Raw genomic sequence first — 10,984 nt, 5'->3', positions numbered from 1 at the left:
GGACTAGAATGCAAGCCTAACATTAAGGAAAAGTTCTATAGAGTGGTTGCGAGGTGTTCGCGTTGGATGTGTTTTCCAAAAGCCAAATTCCAACAGAAATAAAGTCTTCAGAAAGTAAAAAGCCAAATTAAGAGCACAAGTAATAAAAAAGAAATCCTTCTTAGTGGCTTGAGTTACCAGTCTTACCACCACCTCCAATGAGCATAATTTTTATTTAGCTTGCTAATCAAAATATAATGCAGCACATGAGCACATATACATAGATTCAAGAATATAAACATCATTAAAAATATTTTTTGAAATATATATATTCCATCACAATGTATATATATAATAGGAAATTTTGACATTTGGTACCAACAAAAAGACCTTGCTTCACATTTACTATCGCTTTAATTTTTTTTTTTATTTTGCTACCACCTAAATCAAAGTTTGTTAAAAATCACCACCACTTTACGGAATCCGTTAACGGAACAGTTTATTCGAAAAAAAAAAAATTAAAAAATTTAAAAAAAAAAAAAAACCAGCCACCCAAAAAAGCCTAGCCCCTCCCCGTCAGCCACCCTCCCCCTGCAAGCGGCCGGCGCCGGTGATTTGTGTCGGAATCGAACCCCTCCCCTTCCCCACCCAAAACCAACAACCCTAAACCTAAACCACCAGCCCCAAACCATCCTAAACGGGTTTTAGGGTTTCGCTTATGGTGGTTTAAGTGGCTGGGGAACTCTGACAACTTCTTCGCGCGGCATGGGATTGGTCAGAATGGGGCTGGATCGGGTTTTATAAGGGAAGGGGCTGGGATCGGGTTTTCAAGGGGAGGGGGGGCTGGGACAGGGGCTTGGATCGGGTTTTCGAGGGGAGGGGGCTGGGATCAGGGCTGGAAAGGGGTTTTCAGGGGAGGGTCGCGACGCCGGCGCCGACACTACTGTCGTTGGGGGCTGGGTGGCTGGAGTCGCGGGCAGGGGATTGGGCTTAGGCGACGGTGGAGGTGGCTTGGGCAGCTGGTGGGTGGGGAAGGACAAGTGGCTGGACGGTGGTTGGGCGCCACTAACGGAAATAGTAACGGTGTAAGACATCAGGTAGTGATTTTTAACAAACTTTGATTTAAGTGGTAGCAAAGTAAAAAAAAAAAAAAAAAATTAAACCGATAGCAAATGTAAAGCGAGGTGTTTTCCCTGGTACCAAATGTCAAAATTTCCTATATTATAAGAACTAGTTAAATTGTTTATAGCTGTCGTACAATCACAAGAATAAACTCATCTTATGATGCAATTTTTTCTTTTTGGGAAAATGGATATTACTCCATATGAAGCTCAACTGAAAAAAGGATAAACAGGCCTGCACCCCCAACCCCCCCCCCCCCCTCTCTTTTTCCCCAACCTTGCAACCATTAATTGTTGAGAAATAATACAGGGTCACTAACCTATTCAATAAATCGTTTCTCGCAGCTCCTTGTAACTAGCAGCTGGCTCTGGTCTCCAAAAAATCTCATTGGGCTACCATTTTTTGCACAAAACCTTTGATGTCAAAATCCTCATTCTGGCTTTTTGTAATTACACCCTGATGAAATGATGCAAAATCAACATCACCAAACATCCAAACTACCATGCCTCTAAAGTGTAGGGGTTAAGCATCAACCTTTTCTGTGATGATACCAGATATTAAATTTGCTGGAGTAACATCAAAGGCCGGATTCCAAACAGAGATTCCAGATGCAGCAACTTGCTCTCCAAGTCCTCCATGAGAATTCAATAATTCCTTTGGGGATCTTTCCTCAATGATAATGGATTCTCCAGAAGGCAAGGACAAATCGACTGAGGTAAGAGGTGCAGCAACATAAAATGGAATACTATGATGCTTTGCACACACAGCAAGGCTGTAAGTTCCAATTTTATTAGCAGTATCACCTGCAAATAGCATATAAAATCAATAAATGACATTATCCCCTGCCCTCCATGCCACAATAAATTTCAACAATCCTGAGTACCATTTGCAGTCACATGATCTGCTCCTACAATGACTCCTTGAACACGTCCAGCCTTCATCAAGGCTGATGCTGCAGAATCTGCTATCAGCGTAGCTGGGATATTGTCATGCACCAGCTCAAAAGCAGTTAACCTAGATCCCTATAAAAAAGAGTATAAAGCATGAGTATAGCAAAGCCTCAGAGAAAATGGGTGGGATCATATAAACTGTTGGGGGGGGGGGGACGGACGACTTTGCTATACAATTCTGTTAGACTTAGAATGTTACAATTGTTATTTCACATAATATGCTGAATAACTTAATTTTTGCCCATATTTTAAGAAACAATTAATCAGAAATTTAAACTGGCTTTTTAATGGCATGTTCAGTTATTTTACTTATTCACTTAGACCTATTCACCAATCGACACTCCCTCTACAACATAGGAGCAACCTTCACGGAGAAACTGAGTTTTCCTCACTACTTCGTACTGTGTTATTAGGCTTGACATAATTTGCTGGATGCTCACATCTTTCTAATACAAAATAAATTCTATCTGGAAATTAGATAATGATGCAAACAAGCTCAAAACATGAGCAGACTGTTATGATATTATCACACACTTATGATTTCCAAAAGCTAAAAGGTGTTCGGAAGCATAAGATATCTCCTGTCCAAAATTATTAGGGTGATCTAGGTTACCAAAAGCATCAATTGTACAATTTTTTCTTTTGGCCTGTGCTTTTGTAATGTGTATGATAGTTGATAGCCACCAAAATTTTGAGTGTGGTACATCACATGAACTTACTTGGTGCAATACACTCTCAGCCTCCCGTGACATTGGTGTACCAGAGAAGACAAAAACAGGGGCTGCAACTTAACAACAGCAACAGCAAGACACAAGCAGCGCAAGAGAGGGAAGAGAACCGCTAAGGAGCAGCAAGGGGACATGCAGCTTTAGCCTTTTGTTGTCCTAGACTAAAGTAGTAATATGACAAACAATAGTACTTGTATTAATTAAGGCTAAATTGCCATTTTGATGTAGGCTGTAGTAGTATAAGTAGTAGAAGGATAGAAAGTAGAAGGCATTCAGAAAATTGGAAGTGAACCTTGGAGAGTCATGGCCTAAAGCCATGGAACCCTTTTGCAAGCTTTAAGCTTTATCAATCAATCATCCAACCTTACGCCTATTACATTGTTGTTATTACGCTATTCCGTTGCATTTGGTATCAGAGCAGAATGCCGCCGACGCCGCTGACGGTGACACCGGAGAGGGTGGCCGCGCTAGAAGAGCGAATGGAAGAAATTCTCGAGAAGATCGGAGACGGGGAAAACTCAATCCAAAACACTCTAACTCGCAAGCAAGACCAGTTTATCGAAGAAATGAGGGCGATGATGGCGGCTTTGCAGAACAAGGAGATAAATCAGCCGTTTAGGGAGGGGAATTTCGGAGAAACACCACTAGTAGGTGGAGGTCTCAGGTTTGGCAACTGGGACACCGGCGCGGGGGGAGGAATTCGAAAGCCCAACCAAGAGAACCGTGAGGGGGGTGGAAATTGGCGATACCGGAAGCTGGAAATGCCATCCTTTAATGGCTCCGACCCCGACGGGTGGATCCTCCGGGGTGAGCAATTTTTTCAATTCTACGGTCTGTCTGAAACGGAGAAATTACAAGCCGCAGTCGTGGCGATGGACGGCGACGCGCTTCTTTGGTACCAATGGGAGAGTAGGAGGAGACCCATGGTGGGGTGGGACGATATGAAGAGCCGTGTTCTAAACCAGTTCCGACCGGTGAACTCGGGGACCCTACACGAACAGTGGCTGGCAGTGACCCACACGAGCACGGTGGTGGAGTATAGGAGGTTGTTTATCGAGAAGGCGGCGCCGCTAACTGACGTCCCGGAGAGTATTATGAAGGGGCAATTCGTGAATGGACTTAAAGAGGAGATCCGTGCTGAAATTCGGATGTTGAACCCGATGACCCTAGAGGATGCCATGGATCTGGCAATCCGGGTCGAGGAAAGGAATCGGGTCAGCTCAACTAAAAGACCCGATGGAGCATATACCAAACCCGGCCCGTATTCGTACTTTAACAAAAGCCCAGCTTCAACATTGTTAGGAGTGAGCCCAGCCCAAACTAGTAACCCAAACTTTCAACCCACCTCTTTCACAAACACCCCCATCCAACCCAACTTTTAAATCCACTCAACCCACGACACCCCTCCAACACCGCAACAGCCAAAGCTCCACCCAATTCAGCGGCACTGTCCGGCGGTTGACGGAGCGAGAAATCCAAGAAAAGAGAGCAAAGGGCTTGTGTTTTAAATGCGATGGTCGCTGGACTGGACCGACGCACGTGTGCTCTGCTAAGGGGCTGAGCTTGCTTCTTGTAGACGAAGAGGAAGACGAAGAGCAAGGGGAGTTGACAGCCATGAGTAATCAGGGAACTGAGGACGAAGTCACAAATACCTCCGTTTCCATGTGTTCTATTGTCGGATTATCCAACCCGAAAACCATGCGATTTATGGGTGAGATTAATGGGCAGAGTGTGGTGGTCATGATCGACCCCGGGGCGACGCACAACTTCATAGCGCTTCAAGCGGTGGATAAACTCGGGTTGATAATTTCGGGTGATGGAGTTTTCGGAGTGTCATTGGGTAATGGTGAAACGGTTAAGGGGAGAGGGCAGTGCGTGGGAGTGCGAGTGAAGCTCACCGCCGATGTTGAAATAGTGGAGGACTTCCTGCCACTGAAATTAGGCAACTCCGACGTGATTCTAGGAGTCCAATGGTTAGAGAAATTGGGTTCCGTCCTCACTAATTGGCGATTACAAGAGATGAGTTTCACCTTGGGAGAGAGAATGGTAACAATTAAAGGGGATCCCACGCTCGCAAAGACCGGCATTACTCTCAAGGCAATGATTAAAACCATTCGGAAGCAGGGAAGTGGGGTATTAGTCGAATTGAACTTACTGGAAGAACAAGGGAAGACAGAAACAGGGGAAGCCGTGCCCTGTTTTCTTCGTGAGTTGTTGAGGAAATTCGAAGGTGTTTTTGAAGAGCCCAAAGGGTTACCACCAGCTAGGGGCCACGAGCACTCGATAATACTCAAGGAGGGCAGCAACCCCGTGAGTGTTCGACCTTATAGATACCCGCAATTCCAAAAAGACGAGATTGAAAAGTTGATTCGGGAAATGTTGGCAGCCGGAATTATTCACCCCTCTACAAGCCCCTTCTCTAGCCCCGTGTTACTTGTCAAGAAGAAGGATGGTTCATGGCGCTTTTGCGTGGACTATCGGGCTCTTAATAAGGAGACGGTCCCCGATAAATATCCCATTCCCGTGATTGATGAACTCTTGGATGAATTACATGGAGCTCGCGTGTTCACCAAACTCGATCTTAAGGCGGGGTATCATCAAATCTTGGTTCGGCCGGAGGACACTCATAAGACGGCTTTCCGCACCCACGAAGGGCACTACGAGTTTTGGTGATGCCTTTCGGCTTAACCAATGCTCCGGCAACCTTCCAAATTTTGATGAATGAGGTATTCCGTTCATTTTTACGCAAATTCGTTCTTGTATTTTTTGATGATATCTTGGTGTATAGTGCTAGTAAGGAGGAACATGTAACTCACTTGCAATTAGTCTTAGCCACGCTAGAAAGACACTCACTGTTTGCAAATTATAAAAAATGTGAATTTGGGAAAGCTAAGGTGGCTTATTTGGGCCATATAATTTCGAGTGAGGGTGTGGCAGTGGACTTTGAGAAGGTGGGGTCAATGATTAAATGACCCACTCCAAAAACTCTAAGGGAATTAAGGGGATTTTTAGGATTAACGGGTTATTATAGAAAATTCATCCATCATTATGCCCATATTGCTAGACCCTTGACAGAGCAGCTTAAGAAAGATTGTTTCGGTTGGTCAATGGAGGCCAAGGAAGCGTTTCAAGCCTTGAAAGAGGCAATGGTGTCGGCTCCGGTACTCACTATGCCGGACTTCTCCAAGAGTTTCATTGTAGAGTCGGATGCTTCCGGGGGAGGGCTCGGAGCCGTGTTAATGCAAGAAGGTAGACCGGTGGCTTTCTTTAGCAAAGTACTCGGCCCTAGAGGTCGGAGTAAATCCATCTATGAGAAGGAGTTGATGGCGGTATGCTTAGCGGTTGAGAAATGGAAGCATTATCTTTTGGGAAGGAAATTTGTTATCCGGAGCGATCAACAAAGTCTCAAATATATCACACAACAACGTGAGATTGGTATGGAGTACCAAAAATGGGTGCGCAAACTTATCGATTTCGACTTTGATTTGCAATATGAACCCGGGGTGGCTAACCAGGTGGCGGATGCTCTATCAAGGAGGGGCCGAGATGAAGGAGAAGAAGGTGAATTGGAGTGTGGGGCGCTCATGGCTACACAAGTAATAGATTGGAGTAGTTTGAAGGAGGAAATAATGAAGGATGAAGGGCTGCAAAAATTGAAAGGTGAGATCGAAAAAGGACAGGGTCCTCATGGTTATGTTGTGGATAATGGACAAATATTGTACAAAGGCAGGGTGGTCCTTCCTAGGAATTCCATACACAAGGCAGCCTTGTTCAAGGCTTATCACGACTCTCCGGAAGGAGGGCACACCGGAGAAACTAAGACATATTTGAAGATTGGTGCGAATTGGTTTTGGGGCGGATTAAGGAAGGATGTAGCTAATTACATTCGTGGGTGTACGGTTTGCCAACGGAACAAATTTTCACAACAATCTCCGGCGGGGTTGTTGCAACCATTACCAATTCCGGAGAGAATTTGGGAAGATATAAGCATGGATTTTGTGGAGGGCTTGCCGAAATCAAGGGGGTTCGATACAATTTTAGTGGTTGTTGATAGACTATCAAAATTTGCCCATTTCATTGGTTTGAAACACCCTTTTACTGCTTTCACCGTGGCTGAAATTTTTGTTCGAGAGATTGTAAGGTTACATGGCATTCCGGCTAGCATTGTATCGGATAGGGATCGTGTGTTCCTTAGCATTTTTTGGAGGGAGCTATTTCGCTTGCAAGGTACGGATTTGAAGCGGAGTACCTCTTATCACCCCCAAACGGACGGCCAATCCGAGGTGGTGAACAAGAGATTGGAGATGTATCTCCGTTGTTTTGCTAGTGGTCAACCGAAGACTTGGGCTAAGTGGCTTCCGTGGGCCGAATATTCATACAACACCACACCCCAATCATCCACCCAAACTACACCTTTTCCGGCAGTATATGGAAGGGAACCGCCCAAATTGATTAGGGTGGGAGCAGGGCAGTCAGTCGTGGGGTCAGCCGAGGAGTTACTGCAGGAGCGAGATATGATGCTTGATGAATTGAAATTTAATCTCATAAGAGCGCAGCAAATTATGAAGAAGAATGCCGATGGGAAGCGTAGAGACGAGGAATTCCAGGTTGGGGATTTCATATTTCTCAAGCTTCAGCCGTATAGACAACGCTCACTTGCGAGGAGGCCTTATGAAAAGCTCGCGGCTAGGTTCTATGGTCCGTATGAAATAGTGCAGCGAGTGGGACAAGTTGCTTACAAGCTACTTCCATCCCGTGTTTCATGTTTCTTAGCTGAAGTGCGCGATTGGTGCTGTGCCTAGCTCTCCTACGATTCCTTCTCAACTCACCTCAGAGTTGGAATTAGTGGTGGAACCGGAGAGTGTGCTTGAGGTGCGGAGAAAGGGGGGACAGCAGCAGGGCAAGCTCGAGGTTCTAATCAAGTGGCTAGGGGTTCCGGATTTTGAGTCTACATGGGAGGATGCAGCGACAATCCAAGACCGATTCCCAAGCTTCCACCTTGAGGACAAGGTGGCACTTTTGGGGGGCGGTATTGCAATACAGTCTCAGCCTCCCGTGACATTGGTGTACCAGAGAAGACAAAAACAGGGGCTGCAACTTAACAACAGCAACAGCAAGACACAAGCAGCGCAAGAGAGGGAAGAGAACCGCTAAGGAGCAGCAAGGGGACATGCAGCTTTAACCTTTTGTTGTACTAGACTAAAGTAGTAATATGACAAACAATAGTACTTGTATTAATTAAGGCTAAATTGCCATTTTGATGAAGGCTGTAGCTATGTTACTCGGACTCTTCATTTTACCTCAAGTACCCGTGTCGGACCCTCGACCCTCGGACATGGGTATGACACATGGACACTTCATTTTAGTTGAAAATCATAGAATTTTTTCACAAAATAGCCGAGTCGGACACTTGGACACGTACCCGTGTCGGACATGGGTACCCAAGTCCGAGTAACATAGGGCTGTAGTAGTATAAGTAGTAGAAGGATAGAAAGTAGAAGGCATTCAGAAAATTGGAAGTGAACCTTGGAGAGTCATGGCCTAAAGCCATGGAACCCTTTTGCAAGCTTTAAGCTTTATCAATCAATCATCCAACCTTACGCCTATTACATTGTTGTTATTACGCTATTCCGTTGCACTTGGTTGAATGGCCGAGTCTCTGTGCAATAGGCCTTCTCAAGGATTCCTTGGGCATGGACGGAATGAATTACCCCCAATGCAGTACCATATCCATCCAGCGGTTGCAAGACTGTTGAGAAAAAGCCACAGCAATCTCAACAAAATCAAATAGAAATGACATCCAATAGAAATTATAGGAAAGAATATCTATCTTGCAATATTGCAAGAACATTTGTGGATAACTAACTGATGGAACATGCTCAGATAGCTCGATACAAATATTATCAGGGATCATGATGTCTGAGAAACAACATACCTCCCAGTGTTGCAATGAGTCAAGATGGATATTTTCTTAGCATCTTTCAACTGACTTTCAAAGCAACTAGCTCCATAAGAACCAATTGCTTTGTTTGAGGCAACATCATCCTCAAGAATTATTTCAGCAGCTTCTATGTAAGCCTAGGACACTATTATGAAGAATCTAATGAATTTAAGATATAATAAGCAAATCTAAAGTACAAGAGGAAAAAGCTATCCTACCTGAAACACAGCATTTGCTTCTGAGCACGTGGAAGCAGCTTTGACAATGATTTCTTTAAGTTTTGTGGCAGCGTCCGAATGGTTCACAGCAGTTGGACGGCTATACATACATAGATGATGAATGCAAAATCAGCATACACACCAATTTGAGAAGTCAAACACAGAAAATTTTGATTCAAACAAAGATTTGGTTTTATACGATCAACTAGTTAATGGTACTTGCAACAAACCTAGAGACTAGATATTCCAATTTCTGTGCAAGAAATGAAGCAGCATCATCAGCAGTCCCTTGGAATTTTTCTAAGTTAACAGCTTCCACGGCCAGAGAGAGGGCAGCTGCAATTGCAATTGCTGGTGCTCCACGAACCACCATTTCTTTAATTGCAAACCTGAATTAGAAGAAGAAATTGCTTAAGAAGGGCAAGTATACCCTCCAAATATTGGAGAAAGAATGACAATCTGTTTTTTCTAAAGCTAAGTGACATCTAAACAGCGAGTAGTAATGATGATTGGCAATAGTACTGACTCCATCCAATAAATTCAGGTCCTTTAGGCACCTAGTGTTGAAACTTGAAACCCCACAAATCCCAGGAATAATCTAATTTCATGAAAAGAAGCTATCTATTGCACAATGCTACTTGAGATAGGTTCTCCACTATAATTTTGGCGATTTATTTACTCGAGCTATATTACTTAACAAGTTAATAGTCAAGCAGCTGAAGCTATGTATATAATTGATTCACATCTTTTGCTCTCAAGTGGAATAAACACTATATAGTGCAATCAAAACCTTTCCTAGAAATTATAATTTCTCACATTCAACCAAATGACCAACCAGATAGACATATAGTACAGTACACCACGATGAGGCTAAACTCAATAAGTCTACGATTCGGGGTTGGGGGTAATGTCTCTACAAGCAGGCCATAAGGTGTTGCTCATCTTCAGATACAGTACATCTAATCTCATATACAGTAAATAGATAGTTAAACATAAATTTATGCAACCCCATTATACATGCTAATTTCTACCATTTGTGCATCTTACAAACATGGTAACAAAGTTCCAAAATCAAAATCAACAAATAATATTTACAATCAAATAAAAAGAAAAATTTAATAGAAATACCATCCATCAGAAGCATTTTAAATATCCAAGTAGACAGTTTCTAAGGGAAGCTTCCTCTGTTAAACATCAACAACAATTTACAGCATAATTAGCATATAATTTTATGATTCATACAAATTAAAATGATATAATAATTTGAAGAAATTGATAAAGTTGATGAATTTGCAGGAGAGAGAAAGCGAACCTGATCGAGAAGCTGAAGTGAACCACGCTTGAAGCAGATTGATTGAAGAGCATGAATTTCACTGTGATTGGAATTATTCGCCATTTTTGAACGGAATTATTGTTCTGTAGAATGTAAGAAACCCAGAAAATTGAAGTGTTTTCCTATTGTAAGGGGTTTTGAGTTGATTTATACTGTATTAAACTTTGCCGAAAAAGCAGACAATAATTCAATCTATTCGTCGTCTCAACTCTCAAATGTTAGTGATGGGCTAATTTTGTCCAGCTCCTAGGCTTAAGCACTTTTAGCATCTGATTCCAAAAAAAAAAAATACTACCTCCGTTTTTTCTGCTTGACATGTTTTGATTTTAGCACTATTCATATATTCTCATTTGACGGTATTATGTACTTTATACGTAATGAAAATCATAGGCATGTGGGATTTTATTAAATTTGTCGCAACATATATTTTCAAAATATTAACTTTTTATAATTTTTACTTATCAGTAATTAAAAGTATTAATAGTTGAATTTGTGCATTGGCAAATGTGACTAAGGAAACGTATCAACAAAAAAGAAACGGAGGAAATAATACGGAGTAATATTGTTTTAGTGTGCCCAGCCGTCCGTACAAATACGCAATCGACTTGCAATAATCAAGAGGGGATTTCGAGATTATTAATGGTAAGGGAGTTGTTTCACTTTAACCATGATCTCAAATTTGAGACATTAGAAGGTTGTTAACACATGTTAGA

General features: G+C 42.8%; 1 pseudogene across 1 annotated transcript; it reads right to left on the bottom strand.

The window, feature by feature from the left end:
- Positions 1-258: 258 nt before the first annotated feature.
- On the bottom strand, positions 259-10,479 carry LOC145580020 (methylthioribose-1-phosphate isomerase-like; annotated as a pseudogene). The gene is made up of 9 exons (XR_014099256.1): positions 10,251-10,479; positions 10,067-10,122; positions 9,169-9,327; positions 8,939-9,038; positions 8,715-8,857; positions 8,419-8,528; positions 1,985-2,123; positions 1,636-1,904; positions 259-1,557 (listed from the first exon to the last, which is right to left on the bottom strand). The product of XR_014099256.1 is annotated as a methylthioribose-1-phosphate isomerase-like (transcript).
- Between the last annotated feature and the right edge of the window lie 505 nt (positions 10,480-10,984).

The sequence above is a fragment of the Chenopodium album genome, chromosome 14 (genome assembly GCF_948465745.1).
Source record: "Chenopodium album chromosome 14, dcCheAlbu1.1, whole genome shotgun sequence".
In the NCBI taxonomy this organism is placed as follows: domain Eukaryota; kingdom Viridiplantae; phylum Streptophyta; class Magnoliopsida; order Caryophyllales; family Amaranthaceae; genus Chenopodium; species Chenopodium album.
The sequence above is the reverse complement of the archived record's forward strand: the minus strand, read 5'-3'. Positions and strand labels throughout refer to the sequence as shown.